Source organism: Peromyscus leucopus, chromosome 14 (genome assembly GCF_004664715.2).
Source record: "Peromyscus leucopus breed LL Stock chromosome 14, UCI_PerLeu_2.1, whole genome shotgun sequence".
In the NCBI taxonomy this organism is placed as follows: domain Eukaryota; kingdom Metazoa; phylum Chordata; class Mammalia; order Rodentia; family Cricetidae; genus Peromyscus; species Peromyscus leucopus.
In genome coordinates this window covers 89,242,148-89,262,224 of record NC_051075.1, presented here as the reverse complement: position 1 = coordinate 89,262,224, position 20,077 = coordinate 89,242,148, and the positions used below count along the sequence as shown (strand labels likewise).

The 20,077-nt window shown below is 45.8% G+C and overlaps 1 long non-coding RNA gene across 1 annotated transcript; it reads left to right on the top strand.

The window, feature by feature from the left end:
- The first annotated feature begins 14,782 nt into the window (after window positions 1-14,782).
- On the top strand, window positions 14,783-19,121 carry LOC119089042. The gene is made up of 3 exons (XR_005092889.1): window positions 14,783-15,330; window positions 15,493-15,572; window positions 17,153-19,121. It is a non-coding gene; the product is annotated as an uncharacterized LOC119089042 (long non-coding RNA).
- Window positions 19,122-20,077: the final 956 nt, after the last annotated feature.

Below are 20,077 nucleotides of genomic sequence, written 5' to 3'. Positions count from 1 at the left end.
GGCTGGCAGTCAGAGAGAATAAGTAGGAGGAGGAATCTAGGCTTGACAGGGAGAACAAGGAAGAAAGAGTAGGAGATGTCTGGGGCGCCAGCCAGGTAGCCAACAGACACAGAGCTGACAGACAGACAGACACAGAGAAGCAGGAAAGCAGGACATACAGAATGAAAGAAAGGTAAAAAGCCCTGAGGTAAAAACATAGATGAAGGTTAAAATAAGTTATAAGAACTAGTGGGACAAGTCTAAGCTAAGGCTGAGCACTCATAACTAATAACTCCATGTCATGATTTGGGGGCTGGCGGTCCAAGAAAACCTGCTATATACAAGGTGCCTTCTGACCTCCACACATACACGCATATGAGCAAATAATGCATAGATGGGCAAATTTTAAGTAGACAAAAAAATGTATGCTGTCAGGATGTCTGTTAGCTTTTTAAAGTTTTCTTAGAATAAAAATCACAGGCTCTTATATAGAATTCACAAATCACTCAGTTTCCCTGGGCATGGGGGCAATGGGAAGCATTCTTGAGATAGTGGAATTTTAGTGCTAAACCAGGAAATTCTCAAGAAAATGGTTCAAATTAGCCACCCTAAAACAGAGAGAGAGATGATAGGTGACAGATAATATGTAGATAGATATAGATAATACATAGATAAATATAGAGATGATCTACAGTAGTTGATTGATGATAGGTATATTAGATAGATAATTTATAGAAAGACAGAATAGAAGATAGATAAATAATTGATAGAAAGATAAATAATGTAAATAGATACAAGTAGATAGTAGATAGATACATAGCAAAGCAATAGATAGAAAGAAACAGATACATACTAGATTGATGATAGATAGATAGATAGATAGATAGATAGATAGACAGACTTTATAATCTGGTATATATATATATATGAAGCGTTGCAGAATAAAATTGAGATTGTTACCGTGGCTTCTATTATTTTCAATGAAAGCAGCACAAATTCAACTCAGTCACCAATTATACTATTTGCCATATTCCATTCTTTAAGTCAAAACAGCATATTCTCTGTGTTCAACATGCCAGCCAGGATGATTTCAGCTGAGTCAACTTAAGATCAAGTCTGTCCCTTGAGAGCAGCATGGAGCTAATATTTCATGAGATTCTTTGATCTTCTTGTTAACTAATGAGGTGTAGGATAAATTTCTGAGATAGAAGAATGATCAGCATTCATTCACTAATTCAACAAGTATTTCCCAAGCATCTAACTAGTGTTACATTGTAGTATTATGTGACCAAAATTGATGATATAGGACTATTCAATCTCTTCCCTATCAATGGAAGCACTGCAAGCTCCTCTAAATTTTCCCTTTCTCCCTGTTCTTAAGGAATAAAGGCTGGGCTGCACAGTAAAGATCTGGGCAGTGAGGCAGGAGGGAATGGCAGTAATAGAGGTGATTGCAGCTAAACCGTGGCACAAGTGGCCCAAAAGGTGGAGATCTTGAGTGAGGATTGCGTAGGAAAGATGTTACGAAGGCTCTCTGTGGACTATCTTCATGAATCCCTCCACATGCTAAGAAATATAAGGATTTGAGTTTTCAGAAGTGATGGCCACTTTACTGTTTATTTTTGCTAAATTCTAAGTGAGACCCTGAGGTGCTTGTTTGTAAGGACTGCAGGGTGTTTACCCACCAACCCTACAGTTCCCCAGAGTTTTCTTGAGTGCAAGTAGCAGGAAATATTAGATAGAAGGATTCAGAATGTGGAGATAAACAGATAGAAAATACAGGAGAACCTCGAGAGGGCCTGGAACCTATTCCAATGAGCCTTGACTGTCTCGGCCCTAAGGTATTTATAGAGATGCCAAGGGGGTAGAGCAAAAGACTTCCCTCCAGCACAGCCAAGTGCAGACCATCTCAGACACCTGCACTCAGGACCGTGGTCCAATCATCCTCTCTATGCAGACCTGCTGGGTAAAGCCACGAGGAACCTGAAAACGGGCTCCCACAAAGGACCACATCAAAAATGAATTCAAACGGGCTGAGTGGTGGGCAATGATTCCTACCAATGAAACCTCCCCCACCTGGCACAGCATACCCACCTCTACCAGTTCCACAGTGCCCTCTGCCCAGTGATCCTCACCCTGAAGGCATACAAACACACCACAAAGATGGCAAGGGTGCTTGTTTGCATTTTATTTCCTATCTAAAGAAAAGTAGGAGATAGCTGAAGCCCAGATGTTCATCACACCGCCATAAGCATGAGTTGTGGTGTGGGGGTAGCGGGATTAACTGATCAATCTAGGTATCAAATCACAGGTACATGGGTGCTCCTAATAAATCATTTACTCAAGTCCAAGTGGGAAAAAAAAAAAGGAAAACTAGAACAATACAACACAGCCAAGATGTAAAGACAGATTTTACTGATTTTGTACTCAATTGCCAAATGCTACAAGAACAATAGACAATAAAAACAGGAACATAATGTGTTTAGATCAGGAAAATCTGTGCTACAATGAAAAAAAAAACTGTCTGCAACTTTTTTTTACAACAGTAGATTAAATACTATGTTAAGGAAGGCCAATATGCTCAAATTCACCTCGTTTATAACTGCGAGCCTCAAGATTCCACACTGAAAATCTGAAAAGACCCAGACATGCAGAGGGGAACTTCCGGAGTTTGTTTGCTACAATCCTCTGGTTCTGGAGAGTGGAAGAACCTCGTAAAACATGGCTTAAGTTTCTTCTCCTGTTACTGTGATAAAATACCCTGACAGGAATGACTTAAGAAGGAAAGGTTTGCTCTCATTCACGGTTTAAGATAGAGTCCATCGTGGCAGGGAAACTGAGGTGGGAACTCGAAGCAGCCGGTTACATGGTCACCTTGTGTAGGCAGCCAGGAAGAAAAGAGGAAGGAACGCATGCCGCTTCTCAGCACCCTTTCTCCCCTTACACAATTCGGGATCCCTGTCACCAGAACGGCACCACCCACAACGGGCGTTCTTCCCACTTCAGTTAACCCAAAGAACATAATTCCCCTAGATTCTGTCAAGTTGACAATTGATAGTAACTGTCCACAATACAAGATCAACATGAAAAGCCAACCACGTGTGTCTATAGTCACAACCAGCACACTTGTGGGCACCGAAATTTAAAACAGGAAGCCATTTGCAACCACTTCAAAGAAAACAAAGTGTTGATACATGAGCTTAAACTTGGACACAGGGTCTGTAGGCTGAGAATTAAAGTGCTAGCAAGGGAAGGAGATCAAAGATTTGGAAAACCGAGAGAAACACCATGTTGTTCACGTATTGGACGATTCAACGAAGATATCCGTTCTCCCTAAGTTTGATACAAAGATTTAATGGAATTCTGATTCAAATCTCAGCAAGTTTTATTTTTTTTAATTCTGTGAGTGTGTGTGTTTACTGGGTGTAGAAGTGTTATGGTATGTGTGAGTTTGGTATAGTGTATGGTATAGTGTGTGTATGCAGTAGGTGTAGGTGTGGCATGGTGTGTGTGGTATTATGTGGCATGGGTGTGTATATTTGTTTTAGTTGAGTGTAGGTGTGACGTGGTGTGTGTGTGCAGTGGGTGTGGTATTATGTGTGGTATATATGTGTGTGCACGTGTGTGTGGCACACGTGCTTGTGGGTGTGCAGGTGTGAGTGCTGATGTGCACTTACAGCCCTGCTTTATCACTGTCTGCCTTATTCCCTTGAGTTAGGGTCTTCAAAAAGCCCCAGCAATCCCCCTGTCTCTGTTAACACTGTGAGGTTATAGCCATAGGCGGCCAAGCCTGGTTTGTTTTGTTGTTGTTTTTGTTTTATGTAGGGCCTTGGGATTTGAACTCAGGTCCTCATGCTTGTGAAGCAAATGCCTTTGCTAGCAGAGACATCGCCGCATACCCATGTTTACAAATGTCTACTGTGGACATATCATACACACAACCAGCACTAGGCTAAAATGGGCCTGGATCCCCTGATGACGCAGTGAGGAACATCCACCAACCCAGGGTATCCTTGTTAGACTTTGCTTAAGTGAGTGGTAACAGCACAGCAATCTCTCGTCACAAAAGCATATTCCCCTTCTTTTCCAAGTCTAAGCCTTTCTCTCTCCTGTAACAATATGATCAAATTGGCATATTAGATCGAACAAACTCCTTTAAAGCAATAAACAAATCCATTTAAATATAGTGTCTTCCTTTGGCAAAATAAATTAGATAGAGCCTTGCCACACAACGATTTCATAATTTAATACACCCATGTTGTGAGTTTCACAGCACTGAACTGACCCTGGGAAGCTTCCCCATCTTCTGGCATTTTAGGAAGAAACTAAGGTGAATAAAAGGTCTCTCTCTCTCTCTGTCTTTGTCAAACACAAAGTGGGAAGTGTCTATTTCTTCTCCCCACTACCACTTTTCTGTTTCTTCTCCCTCCCTGAAGCCTCATCCCACTGTCCACCTGGCCAATTAAGCCAAATGTGTCGTCTTTATCTTCTAAACATCACTTCCACCTTGGTCCAAACCATCCTCCTTCATCTAAAATTGCAAAACTCCCCGATAGCCCCCCGCCAAGTTCCACTCTTGATCCCCCACTATTTGGTGACCAAAAGCAGCCAGGGGAGTCTTCTAAAACACACATTATGGGCTGGTGAGATTGCTCAGCAGGTTAAGGCATTTGTCAAGCCTATAGGCTGAGATCCATTCCTGGCATCTTCTTGGTGGAAGAAGAGAGCTGACTCCTGCACCGTGTCCTCCGACCTCTCCTGCACTGTATGTGTGCATGTGCACTGTATGTGCTCTCTCTCTCTCTCTCTCTCTCTCTCTCTCTCTCTCTCTCTCTCTCACACACACACACACACACACACACACACACACACACACACACACACAAATAAACAAGATCTCTGTAGCCCAGGCTGGCCAACTGGTTATACAGCTGAGAATGACCTTAAACGTCTGATCTTCCTGCTTCCATCTCCCTATGCTGAGATCACAGACAAACACCACTACCATGATGTATGCAGTGCTAAGATCACATCCAAGGTTTCGTGCATGTGAGGCGAGCACTCTACCATCCAGCTTCCCACCAAATGGAGAACACGTGTGTCTCTGTCATGGCCCACAAGACCCCACACAGCTGAGCCCTTTCCCAACTCTCCATTTCTGTCCATGCCACTGCAGTCTCAACTATCTGGATTGAAGTACCAAACTAGTCCTTCTTCACAGACACATACATTCATTTTGAATACTTGTATCTCAGCTTTGTTGAGGCCTATAATCACACCACCAGCCACCTGCCTTTTTATTCACAGCTATGATTTCTAGCCCCATATGTGTACCTCACAGTGAAAGGTTCGAAACACGTGAGCAGTGACAAGTGAAATTATAACGTAATTACGGTACACAGGACAGTAGTATCTACAACTCTTAAATGTAAACTCAACACCAGTGGAACCGCGGGCCGTAATTCATCCTACAGGGCAATATTAAGTCGGCAACAGATGTATGACTTGTTTTGCAGAAGTCTTAAGAACAGGAATGCTAGAAGTCTTGCATTTGTTTTTATTAAATTTTTAAGTGTTTTAAATGTCCGTATCATCTAATATCTCTGGAAACTGTAATATTGTTCCAGTTCAAGATTATATTCATGGGGGAAATTGGATTTGTATTGTCACAATGGTAAAGAAGCTTTTGAAACACATCAGCCATCCATGTCATGAAGGGAGCTATCATTAATTTACTAATGTCAAATACCTAGTTAAGGACCTTTGACATTTCAGGCAAAACTAGGAACTCAGAGAAACAAATTAACTATTTCTACCAACATGGGTCAAATTATATTTTTGCTTGAAATGCTAAAGATAATTTTGTAGTTAGGAAGAGAAAACAATGTCTCATGTAGCTCAGGCTGGTCTTGAACTCCACTTGAGTTTGTAGCTGAGGATGACCTTGAACTCTTGACCACCCTGCCTTTGCTTCCCAAGTGCAGGGATTCCAGGCATGAGCCACCATGCCATGCTGGAGACTGAACCCCCAGGGTTTTGTGTATGCTAGGCAAGCACTCTACCAATATCCCCAGCACAAAATGTAACTTTTAAAAGAGTTATTTTTCCCTTTGTTGTATTTATTGGTTAGTAATCACAAGTCTCCAAAAAATAAGAAAATAATAAAGAGACTTAGATTATGTACAGGTGCTGAAAATACTAACTGCTTATGCTTGCTTGAATTCAACAAAAAGCCACTACACACTGACTCCTATGGCTTCCAGAGAAGAGTTCTCTGTGGAGACCAGTTAATACCTGAAATGTGTGGGAGCAGGGACAAGCTTGATGCTCCACCTGCCAAACCCCATCCTTACCCCAGTCCTCCTGAGAATCCAAGTTTCCAGGGAGCAGTGCTTCACTGCCCACAGAACTCTCTGGAATTTTACTCTTGTCCTTCTGAAAGTGATCAACTTTATAACACAAACTTAAGTGGCTACATGTGTTAAATTTTAGTTTCTAACTTAAATAACGAGATACCTACCTCTAACCAAGTTGTCTTGACGTAACTCATTCTGCTTTTACTCTGCTTCTAGACTGCAATTCCAGCTGGAGTTTTGAGTCTCAAGAACACAAAGAGGAAGGAATGAAGGTTCCAAGGGATAAAGTCAGTGTTTTCGTGTAATTCAATCCTTTTACCGGAGCAGCCCGACTTCACTTTAAATTAAGAGAGACCAGGAGATGCCATCGATGTAAAGCGTGACTGGCGCCACTCGGTACGAGTCAGCAGTCATGTCCAAGTGCTCTGGGACAAAAATAAGAATAAGAGGAAGAGGTGCACGGATGCATTTTCTCCCAATTTAGGGATTTTGCTGCTTACATCAAATCTGAGATGAAGAGCGTTGGTCACAACAGAGAGAAGATGATGCGGTATGTTTCAAGAGAGGCAAGGTGAATCAAACTCAAGTGCAAGAGAAAATCCTACTGGTGTGCCTTCTGGCCAAAGTCATTCAGGGTGACCTTTCTACTGGCCAGGTCCCATTATTTCAGTGGAAGCCCAAGTCTCCATCACTTTAAACCTCTCCTGGATGCAGGCCTGCCTCGGAAAGTAGCTTTGTCAGCCTGGGTGGGCAGATTTTTTTGCTATGGGTTGGATTCTGAAGGGCATCATCACTCAACACAATCTAACTGACCCAATACTCTTCTGGAATAAACATTTTTATTGTCTCCTTTATTATCATGACGTAGACTTTGTTGATAGTGTAACTTACAGATGCATGCATCTCCCATGACTCCAACATTGACGACAGTAAGGACAAAAGCCGTCTCTTACTGAAGAATATGTACTCCTCAGTGCAAATGCTCAGGCATGACAACACTGAAGACCTATTGGAGTATTTGGAAACTTACAAAGATCAATAGTAAATGAAGCTCATTTTAAAAAACATGAGAAAATCCAAAACCATTTCTAATGAGAAACCAACTGGGGGGAAAGTGACATAGAATAAAAATTTTGAGATTTTCCTCTTGGCAAGCAACAGATTCTGGAAGAGAGGGAGGCATAGTACTCAGTTGTGTGTCCACTGCTGAGCACACCAGGCTCCAATAGATAGTTCCGAACCCACGGTCACACAGATGCCAACCTTAAACTCAGTGGGACACAAAAGAAACAAAAACTCATGAATATAGGAAACAGATTTACAGGAAAGAAGAAGGACTGGCGGGACAGGGGGAGGGGGGCAAAAAGGAGAGAGATTGTATTTAGTACTATATTACAATAGTGTATTATTATTAACCAGGATACATCATATACATGTGTGAAACCATCAAAGGACAAAATTAGAGTTCAGATAAGTATTAAGAAATCGTATATTCCTACATGTGATATAATAGAAAAGTGGAACAGCCACTATGCCATGTGTACTAGTCATTTGTCTCACTGCTGGCAAAAGCAACTTACAGGAAAGGGGGAGTCATCCCAGCTCATAATCCAAGGCCGCATTTGGTCATGGAGAAGCCACGGTGGCAAGAGCTTGATGCAGCTGTTCACACTGCATCTGTAGTCCGGAAGCAGAGAGAGATGAGCACTGGTACTCAGCTCACTTCCTCTGTGTTCAGTCTAGGACCTCAGTTCATGGGATGGTACACTCACAGTTAGAGTGGGCTGTCCCACTTCAGTCAACCTAGACCAGAAACTCCCTCACAGGCGTGTCCCGGGGCTTGTCCTCCAAGTGTCTTTAACCCTGCTAAGTGGATGATCATTGTTAACCACCACACATCAACGAACTGTAGTTCATCAAAGTGAAGAAAACAGGACCTGTGACCAGGTGATCTGAAATGAAGATATACCCTACCAGGGCAGACAGATTTGGAATGTATATTTGGAACCTGCAGGGGTGGGTTCCCTGGGAAATACACTCAGCTGTTTGTAACACATCCCCAGCCCTCTTCAAGGCTTTTAGGGGTGCTTCGTGTTTCACTGGGATATTGCCAGCTCACACTGCCAGGGCAAGATTGTCCACACTAAACAAGTAAATCAAGTTCAACCAAGAGTGAGAATAAGGGCCGGTGGACATCTATGAGTTCAGAGACAGTTAATGAGCTCCAGCTCAGCCAGAGCTATAGTGAAACCTCATCCTGCTTAACCAAATTTAGTACTATCATTCCACTGCGGTTAAGTTTTTTTAAATAGAGACCTTGGGACTGCAAAGATGGTGTCTGAGTTAAGGTTTCTAATGCTGTGAAGAGACACCATGACCACGGCAACTCTTATAAAGAAGACATTTAATTTGGGGTGGCTCGTTTACAGTTTCAGAGGTTCAGTCCATTATACTCATGATGGGGAGCATGGCAGAGTGCAGGCAGACATGGTGTTGGAGTAGCAGCGGAGAGTTCCACATCTTGCAAGCAACAGGAAGGAGACTGTGACACTGAATGAAGCTTAAGCAAAAGACCTCAAAGCCCACCCCCACAGTGGCATACTTCCTCCAACCAACCCACACCTCCCAGTCGGGCCACTCCCTTTGGGGGCCATTTTCTCTCAAACCACCACAGATGACTCAGTAGTTATGAGCACTTGCTTCCCTTGCAGAGGACCTGGGTTCAGTTCCCAGCACCCACATGGAGGTTCACAACTGTCTAACTTTAGTTCCTGGGGATCTAACACCATCTTCTGGCCTCCTACATGTATGTGGTACACATACGCACAGGCAGACAAACACAGATAACAAAATAAGTCTTTTTTAATATGGAGATTTTTAACAGATTAAGGTTTTATATATTAAAAGGTGTGGCTAGGGGCTAGGTAGGTAACTTAGTTGGTAGAGTGGTTACCCTAGTATGCATGAGGCCCTGTGGTAGATCTCCCATAGTACATAAAACTGGGCATAGTGGCACATGGCTGTAATCCCAGCGATCTGGAGGTGGAACAGGAGGATCGGGAGGTCAAGATCATCCTTGTTTACACAGCAAATTCAATACAAGCCTAGGCTACCAGAGGCTCTGCCTTTAAAGAGAAAGAAGAGAATATGCTGACCAAGGCCAGACTCTGCCAGCTTCAGCTCACAGCTCCTGTTTGGTCTCCACACTGGCCAGTCTTTCTTCTCTTCCCCGTTGGCCTTTCTCTCTAGGAGCTTCCTATTAAAAGAAAAAACAAACAAACAGGGAAATGCTATTTACACCAAAAATCCAAGGTATGTAATATTACTGGGATATTTACCCCATCTAAACAAGCATCTGCTATATCAGCACTAATGCATATACTACAATTGCACATGCTTATTTTGTGCTAACAAAGAGAATAATCCTGGTTGCTATTTTACGACATCCAATAAATCAGTTCTGTTTTGTATCAAATCCTTTGAGGGATGCTCTGTATGGGATGGCTTCCCAGTGTTTTGAACACTCCTGCTCAAGGTTTCTTTCTTTTCTTAGGTCAGGTACTCCAGCCTTGACATCTCCAGGTTCGCCTGCCTGAGTCAGATCACCCCAGGAGTTTCTGGTTTCTTGAGCCCTCAGTTTTGACCTGATTCCTCTTCCCTAGGAAAAACAATGCCACTTCTGGAATCTTTCTAAACCACATGGGGGGCCGGGCGGTGGTGGCGCACGCCTTTAATCCCAGCACTTGGGAGGCAGAGCCAGGTGGATCTTTGTGAGTTCGAGGCCAGCCTGGTCTACAGAGCAAGATCCAGGAAAGGTGCAAAGCTACACAGAGAAACCCTGTCTCCAAAAAACAAAAACAAAACAAATAACAACAAAAAAAAATCTCTTTTTAGCCAGGCAGTGGTGGCACACACCTTTAATCCCAGCACTGAGGAGGCAGAGCCAGGCGGATCTCTGTGAGTTCAAGGCCAGACTGGTCTACAGAGAGCAATCCAGGACAGGCACCAAAGCTACACAGAGAAACCCTGTTTTGAAAAACAAAAAGCAAACAAACAAGCAAACTAAACCACATGGGGCCGTTGTGTAAGGACAGTTCGGTGGCTAGAAGCGACATTCTACATGTCTCTATTCTGGTACCTGGTCTTGTGCTGCCTGCCAGTCAGATGAAGCCTTCTGGTTTCTCCCTGCTTTGTATCACAGAAACAAAAGACTGATAAGTCAATCACCATTTGAAACTGTAAAGTGCTTCTGGGAAGCCGAAATGTGGAGTGGCATTCCATAGAGCTAGAGTTCCAGGTCACTGTGATCTGTCCAACAAAGATGCTGAGACCTGAACTCCAGCCCTCTGGAAGATCAGCAAGAGCTCTCAACCACTGAACCATCTCTCCAGCCCTAACCATCTCTATTTGAAAGGAGAAAAAGTAAGGCACGTAGGAAAGACTTACCCAAGAGCCCTACTTCGAGTGAGTGCCATTGGACCTCAACTTGGATCCTTAGGGGTTCAGATTTCTTTTTAATACCACTCTCCACTGAAAAGACTAGCATATTTCATCCTGGGAGGTTTGTCACACATGATCTGTAATCTACTTCAGGATATTCCTTGCTAAAATGCATACAGGGCACTGGAGGTATTGCTAGTGCTAGAGCACTTCCTGATCTTGGAGAAGACAAAGGTTCATTCCCATCACCTGCATGGTGACTTACAAGCTTCCATAAATCCAGTTCCATGGGATCCAACAACACCCTCTTTTGACCTCCATGGGCACCATGCTCATGTATAATACAGATATATTTCCACAGGCAAAAAAAAAAAATTAATTTGTGTAGCTAGAGTTTTCCTGCCTTGCCCACAGTCAGGACAAATCTTTGTCACCCGCCAGTCCCACAGCCGCTCAGACCCAACCAAGTAAACACAGAGACTTATATTGTATACAAACTGTTTGGCCGTGGCAGGCTTCTTGCTAACTGTTCTTATAGCTTAAATCAATCCATTTCCATAAATCTATACCTTGCCATGTGGCTGGTGGCTTACCAGCATCTTCACATGCTTCTTGTCATGGCGGTGGCTGGCTGTGTCTCTCTGCCTCAGCCTTCTGCTTCCCAGAACTCTCCTCTCTCCTTGTCCCACCTACTTCCTGCCTGGTCACTGGCCAATCAGTGTTTTATTTATTGACCAATCAGAGCAATTTGACATACAGACCGTCCCACAGCAAACTTGCATATATAAATATGAATAAATACATAAAATTTAAATGAATGCATATAGTAAAATACACATCCTAGTACAACCTCAAGTGATTGGCTTGCCTTGAAAATGGAATGAAACGATCTGCCCTATTCTTAGAGCAGCCTCATGCAAAAACTAGACAAGGTCGAATTTGTGCAGAACGGACATTGTCCTCGGGGTCCTCTGCAAGCTGGAATAAGCCCCTGCCTGGTGAAGAGTACTTCCTTTACCCCTCTCCTTTGGGCTAAACAGAGCCTTCTTAGAAAGGAAGCAGCTAGGGTGGCGTCAGGCTATTAATGGGGAAAGCTTTTACTTTAGATTACTAAGACTGTAAAGAAGATCGGAGGCCCTCTATGAATGGCTATTAGAGATGTTAATTAAATATTTATAATATCTAAATTAGCATAGTGAAAGCTCAATTCATCAATTTGTTCTGGTCTGTTTGTAAGGGGGGAAAGAAATAACTCCAAATGTCCCTGAAGAAAGATGCTATGTGGGTCAATAGGAAGATGACCGAACACTTGATTATGATTGTGGTAAACTTTTTATTTTGATTTTATTTAAAGGTACTTGTTGCAGCACCTTACCTTAAATCATTTACCACAGTCAATATAGTGGAGTGCCATGCATTATTCATTATTACCTAATGAAAAATTTGCTAGGGTATGTCCATGCTGAATGTCTGATTGATTAATTGATTACTTGATAGTTTTACTTCCAAAAAGTAGAGGCTAGATTTCATGTGGACAACGGGGCACTAGAGGCAGAAGTCCTAGGCATCCTCTATTGCTAGCCAGGCTGCAGAAGGACCTAGATATTGCTACACCTTGCACTGGTACCTTGATAACAGAGCTGTTTTCAGGCTTCATGGTTAGTAATTAAGAGGAATAATTGGATCTTCCAGTGCATCTGCTAAGTAAGTGACTGCTTCTCCCGAGTCCTGTGTGGTGAAACAAATGTGAATGCCTAAATGCCCATGGCTCCTGGATGCCTAATGTGTATTATTCTTATGAAGAATAACAATTATATTATGTATCTCATCTTTAACAAATAGAATTTATTTTTCTTTATGTGTCTGTTTGTGTATGTGCATGTGAGTGTAGGTGTCTAAGAAAGCCAGTAGGGGGCATCAGATCCCCTGGGGCTGGAACTATAGAAGTTGTGAGCCACCTTACTTGGGTATTCTGTAAGAGCAGCAAGTGTTCTTAAGTGCTGAGCTAGCTCTCCAGCCCCTTTTTATCTCATTTAATTGTGGGGAAGTCTAGAACAAGAAAGGCAACTGAGGTATTTTCAAGTATAAAGGAGACCCGTTGTACGGTAGACCCCTTCACCAGAAGGAGCTGTCTGGCTAGCTGAAGCTCATCTCCACTCATCCATGTATGGGTAAGCACCATTCAAAAGGAAGTTTGCAATTTTTGCACACACACACACACACACACACACACACACACACACACACACACAGTGGTCTGACAGGACCACAGTCATTTAATAGATATATCTCTACCTTAAAACGAAAATTTAAAAAAAAAAAAAAAGACTTTAGGGAGGGCCTCGAGTTAGTCTGCTCTAGTGAATGTTGGTCTGTCTTCTAGGTATGTCGTTTGCACTTCCTACAGATTAGTGAGCAGATCCCTTTATAGGACTACATCTGTCTCTCTCTCCACAATCTGTCCTACCCTAGGGGGAGGGCTGGCGAGAAAGGGTTAAAGGTTCTCTGGTCGAAATAGCCCAACAGAAGGGCCCCGGCCCAGAGCTGAAACCTAAGTCTAATGACCGCTGCCCTTCACCTCACTGCTGTCCACAGGCCGGACCTGCGGCCCGGTGGGGGCCGCGACCAGGACAGGACACAATGTTCTGCGTTTAACATTTGAACTTCTCCTATCCGAGGCAGCAGGCCGTTTTGTCCTGGGGTCGCTGACCCTCGCTCCCCCATCAGCTGCCCTGAAACCTTAATTGAATGACAGATGGTCATTTTCGGGGGCGCCAGAAGCTACGCCGGCCAGCAGAGGGGCTCAGGCCGGGGCGGCCTTGCTTGGGTTCTGCCTGCCTGCCGGGGGTGGGCAGCCAAGGCGGCCTGCGGCCCACGGGGCCTGGGGGCTCCGGGTGGGTCTCAGCGGCTGCACACGCTGCCCTGCCGGGCTCCAGGAGGAGGCCGAGGCCTCAGGGGCCGCTTCACCGGGTCCTAGCGCCCCTGTCTGCCTGCCAAGGGAAAAGCTCCACGCAGTCCAGTACTGGTTGGGCTTCTGACCCTCCATGTCTAGGCCAAAGTCTGGCGTCCTGGGGCCCCTGTAGACAAGATCTGACACGTGTGCACCCCAGACTCAGCTCCCAGGGCCAAGAGGCTCAGGCCTACCGCACTCCGCAGGGACCAAGTCTGCAGAAGGGCTGGCCCTGAGCGGCCTGCTCTGCTGAACCTACCTCCAGATTTGCCTTTCCCAGACAGAAACCAGGAGGGCCTGGCAAGTCCTGAGTGCTGCTCAGGGGCTGCCCCCACCCTATTGTGGAGAGCTCTCGGGATCCCTGGTTTTACAGAAATGGGTAGGTAGATAGATAGATTAGATAGATAGATAGATAGATAGATAGATAGATAGATAGATAGATAGATATCCCCCAAAGACTCCTGGAGGCACCACAACCCAACCCCAGAGCCTCTGCCGCCCGCCCGCGTCCCAGTGTCCTATTTCTTTAAAATAAAAGCTGCGAGCCCTACAATTACTGGGATTACAGCAAGCGGGTATTGATCTGCAGCCTGCATTGTAGGATAAAGCAGACTGGCGGAGGCAGACAGGCAGCCCAGCCACCACCACCCCTCCACCTCCTGGTCCTGCAAAGCTCTTTAAGTGTGTGTGTGTGTGTGTGTGTGTGTGTGTGTGTGTGTGTGTGTGTGTGTGTGTTTCTAAATGTTTGATTTCAGGCACACTATTAACACCTGCAGGGGGAAAAAATGGAGGGGGGGAAGGAAAGGAAAGAAAAGAAAAAAAGGAGGGGCCCAATCGCCACACCTCCCTGGGGTGCCCCTGGGACTCCCAGGACTGAGCCAGCTAGACAACCACCTTCAGCCTCTTTTTTTAACGTTTTTTTTTTTTTAATTACCAGGGAAAATATACACATAAGCAAAAAAAAAAAAAAAAAAAAAAATCCTCCCGGCAGGAGCGAGCGGGGGTGGCGAGCAGGCCTAAGAAGGCGGTAACGCAAGCCTAATGCACAGATAGCTGACATCAACTTCCGTCAGGCAGCTCCGGGAGATCGAACCTTTCGATTGTAACTGGGACAATTTGCATAGTGATTCCCTTTCAGAGCTTTCTCGGGTCCATAACAAGCGCAGGCAGCTATTCAAATGCAAGTTGCGTCCCCAAATGCGCGGCTGGCCTGAGCAAAAGGAGCGGCTCGACGCGGGGCGAGCCGAGACCGGCGCTGGGGTTCTGGGTCACCTCTTTTCTCCCGGTTTTTTCCCTCGCTCTTCGGTTCCTGAATTAGCTGTTTATTTACGGCTACAAACGCGTGTGAGCCAGAGAGCCAACGCGCGAGGGAGGGAATTGATCTTTACCGGGACTCAAAGCCGAAGCCGAAGGAGTGCAGGAGATTTGGGGTTCTGAGTGGGACTCAGACCCCGGGTGCTAATGGGGAGTCCGTGGGCTTTCTTGCCCACTTCCCTAATACCCTCGACCCTGCAGGAATCCTCAAGCCTGAGAACGGCCGGGCCCCTGGCTTTGGAGAAAGTGGCGGCCGCTGCGTCCCAGTCTTTAGAATGAACGCCAAGAAAGGTACCTGCGACGAACACTGGCTACTTGTTCCGGTTCTGCACCGGGAGGGCGAGGGGTGATTTATAGGGGAGGGGTGAGATTCGGGGCTTAAAACTGGGCTCCTCATTTCCTCGTTTCTCATTTGAAATTATGCAAATTGACTCGGGTTTCCCTCTCTCTTAGGAGGCAAAGCTGAAACCTGGTCGCGCGTCAGAAACAACCTGCGGTGAAATCCGTTAATGCGCACGGACTCGCCCTCCGCGGTAAGCCAGCCTCTCAGGTCCACGCGGCGGTGGGCCGAGAATAGGGAGTCAGAGCAGCCAGGTGCTCCAGGGTGTGCCACGCGGGTCCTCTGCTGAACTCGTGGCCACGCATAAAGCGTGGGAGCGGGGGTTGGGGTGGGGTGGGGGACGGAGGGCAGAGCCCGCGTCACGCCCGGGATACGGAAAAAGGGGTGCTCCCCTCCCAGAGCCCGCCTGCCCTCCACCGTGGGTAACAACAGGTCCTCCCCGCGAGTTTAAAGCAGCAAATGAGAACGGAGAGCTGGCCTAGGAGCGGGATGTAAACGCGGGTGGCGGGTGGCGGGCACGCGAGCGCGCGACTGAGCTTTGCGCGCGGATCTACTCCGGAGCAGCGCGCCGCGGCCCCGCGCACCTGCTTTGTGCGTTTTGTACACACGGAGCGGGCAGGGTCCACTCCTCCGAGCAACCCCCCGACTGGAATCTGTCTATTCTCCCCTACGTCTAGTTGACGTTTCTACACTGCCCAGGTTACTCCGTTGCTCCTCTGAATCTAACTCAACCCTTCTAAAGACAACCGGGCCGCTGACCTTGACACCCAAGGTTGTGGTATACCATCTCTTTCACTTCAACAGTGGCTAAATTTGTGCTCTGTTTTTTTTTGTTTGTTTGTTTGTTTTGTTTTGTTTTTTCGTTTAAAGTAGTGGGAGGAACGGTAGGTTATTTAAACCTGCAGACAGCCAAACACATTTTCAAATATTCTTCTCATATTACTTCAGCGCTGAGAGCGGGCAGGGGGCTTCGGAGCGCCTGCTTTATGCAGAACGCACGGAGTATTTTTCTCAGTTTATTTGTTTTGATATCTTTGAAAAACGTAGGCTGTTTTCTCTATTTTTTTTTCCTAGCCGATTCTTTAGCAACCAAAACAGTAAAAGTGTGTTTGAGATTGAACAATAAGAAAAGCAAACATGTTGGGACAAATAAATCCAGCATAAATTAAAAGCAGATGGGACAAAGCAAATGAAACTCAGAAAAAGATGTGAGCGATTAATATCTGTGGGGGAAGCAGGTTTAAAAACTGAAATTTCTAGATTTTTACTGACAACACAAAACGAAGCCGAAGGAATTAGATACGTGGTCTTGCCCTCGTGTGTCTGACCGCAGACAAGGGGCCTGCTCGTAGCCATCTTGGTCAAGCCTGCGCTCCGAGGATGTCAAAAGACAAATTCACTTTGAGACACTTGCATACATTTTCAGTAAACTACAACCAATTAGGAGACCTTTAGTTCTGGTGGGAAACTATTTTATCTCTGCCTTTGAGGGGGAAGAAAGCCCTGGCAGTTAAGTTATTACTGGTTCCTGAGGAGTTAATTTAATGCAAATAGTCTACTCTCCTGTCAACCCTGGAGAAAGTCGAAGCTCCGGGGGTCAGGAAGAGCTAGTTAGACGGTGAAGAAGCCTCCTGACTCTGGGGACAGACTTAGGAGACAGTGAACCCAGCGCTGGGCTGGTTGCTTCTCTCCCTCTCCTAAAACTGTAACTCAAGATGTAAGTAAAAGTGTTTTCATTTTTTATTGATCCCACTAACATCTTTCATTATCCAGCATGTAGCCACAGCAAATTATTGCTCATTTGATACCCAGAATTCTATTGACTATGGCTTTCATCGGAGAGAGAACTCTAACTCCTGGCAGCTCTGGGCTCAGAGCTAAGGCTGGAAACATGGAGGATATTCAGTCCCTGGCCTGCAGGAATTGATGGACATGTGTTGGTGACATGGAGCCACGTGGGCTTGCATAGAAACCTGCTTTTTACTCTGCTGGCCTTGCCCCCATTCAGGCAAAAGGTCAGCCCCTTTGGAACAGATTTGCCTACTTGGAAGGCTGGGTATTCGTTTGGCACGTTCTTTCCAGCTCTAGCCAGTCTGGGGAAGAAAATGAGACAATGGAAGATTTCTCCTCTGGCTTCTGGTCAAAGCTAGACCCAGGCGGGAATGCTTAAAGAAGCCTTGAACCGTGCATGCCTCCTCAACCAAAACTTCTTGATTTTGATACATGAATATCATTTCCTACATTTCAACCCCCTCCCACTCTTTCAAGACCCTACAGCACTGCAGAGTGGACAGAGTGGGGAGCGATCTGAGATCTGAGTCTGGTTGGCGGTGGGCACCCAGCCTCCACGACAAGAGTCCCTGCTACAGTGTCCAACTGTGTAAAGAAGAAGCCTGTGCCTAGAGAATGCCTGATCTTGGACCCTGGAACTCACAGCTCCAGGTTGCTCCCAAAATGAGCCCAAGAAGAGGGCCTTGGAGGGCTGTGGGAAAGGCCAGGTGAGTTCCTCAGGACACCGGTTGTGGAATCTGCCTTCCAGATCCAAGGAGCTGATGCTGCCCCAAAGCAAGAGACCCAAAGACTTGACCTGCCAAAGGCTGCCTGCCTATCTCCTTCCTTCAGCTCTGACTCTCCCGGGGGAGTCCACGGAAGAGATGGCTGGCAGGGCATTCATTTCTACAAGTCCCACAGCTAAGCACTCTAGACTGGTTTCCAGAACAACCAAAAGAAGCCATCAAAGATTTTCTAAATGAGTCCCAGCAGGTGCCGCCTCCAAAGAGCGCTGCCTTAAAACCTGAAGGTGCATTTAAGGGTGCCTAGGGACCTGGCCTGTTAAACACGTGTGTGAAGCCACTGTCCAAGAAGCCATGTTGTTCCAGCCCAAGGCAATGAAAATGTGGGAGTGGGCACCACAGACAACACAGAGTGTGGAGAAGAGATGAAGAGACTCTCGGTGGATTGTGACACTCGGCTTGAGGATTTAGGGGGTGTAGAGGGAGATGCACATTGCGGCCTCTTTGTTTTCCTTTTAAAACATTTAAAAACAAGCAGAACCCTGTCTGTTGATGTAATCATGGCATGTCCAAGGTAGTATATTCCTCAAGTACACTCCCAGCCGCCACAGTTAAAAGATCTACTAGCCTAGGCTGGTATGGAAAACAAACATTTTGCTGATTCCAGCATAAGCTCTGAATGCAACACACACACACACACACACACACACACACACACACACACGGGGGTGGGGGGGGGCAGACTTCATGCAATTGTTCCTGTACAGGTAGCTGGCTGAGTCTGGAGCTGTGGAGTCTGGAAAAAGCAAAGGAGATCATCCTGAACCGGAAGTTACCTTGGGAAACAAGACTTGAGACCCGGGGTTGAGGTCATGTTGGGGTCACCCAGCATTTCTTTGGAGCAGAGTTGAGAACTTCTCAGCTGGACTCAGTTGCTTCGGATCTGAAATTAGGAAATTGCTTCTTCTGGCCGGCATAGCAGCAATCACCTCCCCGGGTTAAGGTGCCCTGGCCTCTCCTCAGGGGGCTCCTGACTGCAACATTGCACTTCCCAACTGCCCGATCAGCCCCCTCAGGGTTTTGCCAGGCAAATGAAACAAAAAGAACTCAATAGTAAATTATTTTGTTCAGCCTTCTGTCTTTTTATGAAAATAAAAGCCAACACTTTGTCATTTTTAATCGCATAAGCAGACAATAAATCTAATTTTGATATTGATTTTTTTCCAGAATCAAGTGTGGGTTTCTTTTCTTTTCTTTTTTTTCTTCTGCAGTCTGTTGTGTTTCCTTTCTGAGAAGACTCATTGCTTGTGGACTTTATGGGGATGAGGCCCATGGGTCCAGTGTGTGTGTGGAGGGGTGTTGCTCGTAGACCTGGTGGGGATGAGGCTGGTGTATCCAGTGTGTGTGTGTGTGTGTGTGTGTGTGTGTGTGTGTGTGTGTGTGTGTGTGTATGTGTGCAGAGGGTGCTTCTCTGAAACACTCATTTGACTGTGGACTTTTCTCTGTGTCAGGAAGTTTGGGTTTGTCCTAACTATCTGGAGACCAGTTTCAGCTTAACCACCCACCCTTTTGTTCTGAAATAGAGCTAAGGCTCAACTGGTGATTTTAGTGGTTATGACCTCTGAGATTCATTTTGATCTCCTCCTTTAATTAATAAAATAAAGTGAAAGAAAAACGAGCACAGCACGCAGAAGTCTTGCCGGTGTCAGGAGGTCGACAAGGCCCTGTGAGGCCCTGGCAACTCTTCCCGACCAGTCCAGGCTCCAGCCAGATGAACCTTGGCAGTAGCCAAAACCTAGCTGAGAAGCTTCAGGGGCAACAGCAAGGGACCACGGAAGAGCAGGTGGTCCCTTCGCTCACCTGCCCTTCCTCCTTCAAAAACAGGATTCCTTGATGTTGGTACTAAATGTAACTGGCTCCTTTCCTAGGAAGGTCTAGAGGGAAGGCCTGTAGCAGGCCCCAGAAGAGGGGCGAGTGAAGGAGGTTAGAAGCACCGAGTAAGACTGGGGGTAGGAGGGTAGAGGAGGAAAGGAAAAAAAATAAAACGAGACAGGTGTAAGGAATAAGAAGGATGAGAGAATGATGATGTTGGAAAGGAGAAAGGGAGGAAACAGAGAGAGGGGGACCGAATAGACAAAAATACAAAATCACCCATCTTTCTGAAGGGGGGGAAACTGTGGTCGCC